The sequence below is a fragment of the Octopus bimaculoides genome, chromosome 10 (assembly GCF_001194135.2).
Source record: "Octopus bimaculoides isolate UCB-OBI-ISO-001 chromosome 10, ASM119413v2, whole genome shotgun sequence".
In the NCBI taxonomy this organism is placed as follows: domain Eukaryota; kingdom Metazoa; phylum Mollusca; class Cephalopoda; order Octopoda; family Octopodidae; genus Octopus; species Octopus bimaculoides.
In genome coordinates, this window is record NC_068990.1 from 3273761 (window position 1) to 3277045 (window position 3285).

The following is a 3285-nucleotide window of genomic DNA, read 5'->3' on the forward strand; positions in this document are numbered from 1 at the left end:
TAACTTAGAGATATCAAATATAAAATATACAAGAATAAGGGCAGGGAATCGTCAATTAATAATAGAATTAATAATTAACAATTTTGCCAAGTAGTTCAGTATGAAAAAAACCTTTATCGGTAAGACCATTTATCATCATAAATATACAGGGATTAGCAATTGAGTTGCTTCTCCAACATACTGAAAATTTAGAAATAGCAGTCAAAGAACTACTGATTCTAAACTACAAATTTTTCTCTAAAACGGATGGCGATATTTATGGCACACATAGAACAAAAAACCGGAGGGAAAAGCGTAAACAAAACAAGTCTTTAGTTAATTGGGTACTTATTACCCTACCTCACTAAATCTTTCACAGGCGTACACAATCCTTAAATTCACTTTTTGTCGTATCTCTCCCCTTTAGAATTATAGGCCTGAAATGTTTCATTTGGAATAAAAATAAGGGAAGCCTCACCAAGCTTAGAATGTCTAGAAAGATTATGGGAAGTAATAGTATTTCCAATTTCCATTTTGATATATTTCTAATAAAGCTGTAATTTGAGTGTAGTAAATGACATAAATGCACTCCTATCTACCTATCACAGGTAAATTTGTCACCAGGCTATTTCGTCTCCAGTCAAACCGTCACCCTTTTCTGCGTCAGAATGCTGTCAGGTTATTAACTGGTGTTTAAACAAAGCATTGATAAATATTTTTCATTATAAAACTTAAGCAGAGTTGCTGGTCTCCCGAGACGTTGGTTGTTTCACACTACTATACAGATGATGATGACATTCTAATGCAGAAAACATGCAGTAATAATGTAAGAATCAAAGACGAAGATATATTTGTATGGATAACTATACTTTTACTGATACAGTTATTTCATGAGAATATCAGATTGGTTATAATATATACTTTGAATAGACACACGGGCATCTTCCGTAATTATGGCACACTCCAACAAATAGATATTGGTATGTAATATGTATATTTTCCCGCCGACTGCCAGACTTGCAAAAGCAAATGCAAATTCCTGGTGAATAGTAAATAATATAAGGAATTTTATGGACGATGTTATCTTTCTCTTAACTCATTTTCCTACTAGTAGTTTCCAAACGTTATAGGCCGCTTAAGTTAAATATTTACATGAAAATATGCATTGGTCTGTAATATTTTTTCGTACTGAATTTTATTTTGCAGCGAAGAATTCTAATCTTTTGTAAGGGTACTAATCCGCTACTGGATCTTGCTGAATGGTATTATGTCCGTGTTGCACACGTTGTTGTAAGGATAAATGTGAACTAATTTCCACTCTGTGCCTATAAAATTCCTGGCGTAGATAAAAGGGAAATATTCTTGAACTGAGAGTGACGGGAGGTCCCTATATCGACTTACTGGTGTCTTACCGATATAGATTTATTATTGAGATTTTGATTTGGATCATTGAGACAGAATAAAACTTAAACGTTCCATTAGGAATAGATTAAGATTTATATTATCTGCCACGAAAGCACTTATGAATGTGTTAACTAATGTGCATTGACCCTTTGGTTTAGCAAGAAACGTCTGGCTTGTTGTTTAGCAAATTGGACGTAATTATTTAGAGAATTTTAACTGAGCTGCGATCACATGTTGTATAAAAAGTTTTTACTATTAATAAACATTGAAGAACTTTCATATTCAATGAAGACCACTCAGTTTAGCAATGTTTATCATGCCTGAAATATACTGACATAGTTACTGTACTCGTAAATGCTGAGGCTGTAAAAACGCGCCTTTCATATATTGCAGGAAACGAAATTATTCAGTCACGAACAAAATATTCATTAATGATTATTTGCATAGTGCTCTAAATAAATTTTGAAAACTGAATAAATTGCAAATCGAAAAAAAAATTTTTAATTAATATTTGAATAAAACTAAAGCATTCCGAAAATAAAATTGTGAAAAGTAATGGAAATATAATTTATGAACAGGAAAAGAATCAAAAAGAAAATTATAATGAAGGTAAAGAAAATTCAGCAGAAGAATTTAAAGCTATGATTAAAAGAACAAAAGGGAAGGAACAGAAAGCCACGCAGCAAATTCAGAAAGCCATAATGTTTGCAGATTGTAGGATGTTCATTTGGTTTTCTGTGGTTGTTTTATTATAACAGTGGTGGTTGCCTTATAGTAACACAACCGGCTGGTTATATATTATACGTCTTCTTTTAGTCATTATAAGCAGTATTCTTCAAGTGTAACTGGCAGTGAACTACCTGAGCGTTGTATGGCTTGAACAATAGATCTCTGAAAGAAATAGATCACACTCAGGATTACGAAGTATTTCACCTTATTGTTGTTGTTCCTTCATAACGATCGAATTGCTGAACTACAGATAAGTCTCAGCTCAAATCTTGTTAAACAACAGAGAGAAGTCTGAAAGTTGGAGACACGATAATTCCTAAATTAACTAACATTTGTAGATGAGAAAGAGATCAATCATTGCTGGAGGATTAGTGCGTTCATGTTGGTAGCTGTATGATAAGAGATTAAAAGAAGCTGAAAGAGGAGTCAAATTTGGAATAGTATAGATGGTTTCAATTCCAGACTAAAATTAGTCGAACAATTTCTTGTTGGTAGCGAAAGTTTGAAGGCCAGCAGAACGAAGAATAATTGGAGTAGGAAGGAAAGCACAAACAAAATCATTTAAGAAGTATTAAAAACCATGTTCATAACTTAAACATGGTCCCTATTGTTAGTTTCAAGCTTCTGTTCGTTTCAACGACGACGAGGGTTCCAGTTCATACGATCAACCGAACAGCCAGTTAGTAAGACCAACATGCAAGTTGTTGAGTAAGCCACAAACACGCATACAGCTAACATAGTTAAGAAGATTCAGCATGACCCAGAATTTCACAATGCTGGCCTTTTTGAAATACTCTCACAACTCATTTTGCCAGCTTAGTGGACTGGAGCAAATTAAAATAAATTGTCTTGCTCGAGATCACGACGTGCCACTGGGCGTCGAACTCACGACCATGTGATTGTGAGCCGAATAACTTAACCACTAAGCCAGGCGCCTTGATTTTATGCGTTTATAAAAGTTAGCGCATGAAAACCCGAGATTCAGAACGGAGTTCGCACGAGACATGCATACAAACACACACACCACACACCACACATCACACACACACAAACATATATATATGTGAATATGTGTGTGTGTGTGTGTATGTGTGTGTGTGTGTGTGTGTGTTTGAGTGTGTGAGTGTATATATACAAATATATATATATACATGTATATATATATATACATGT

General features: G+C 34.1%; 1 protein-coding gene across 4 annotated transcripts in view; it reads left to right on the plus strand.

Moving 5' to 3' along the window:
* LOC106869052 (neuronal acetylcholine receptor subunit alpha-3) overlaps positions 1-3285 on the plus strand; it is a 718416-nt gene that overhangs the window by 33527 nt on the left and 681604 nt on the right. The gene's annotated exons all lie outside the window — the stretch shown is intronic.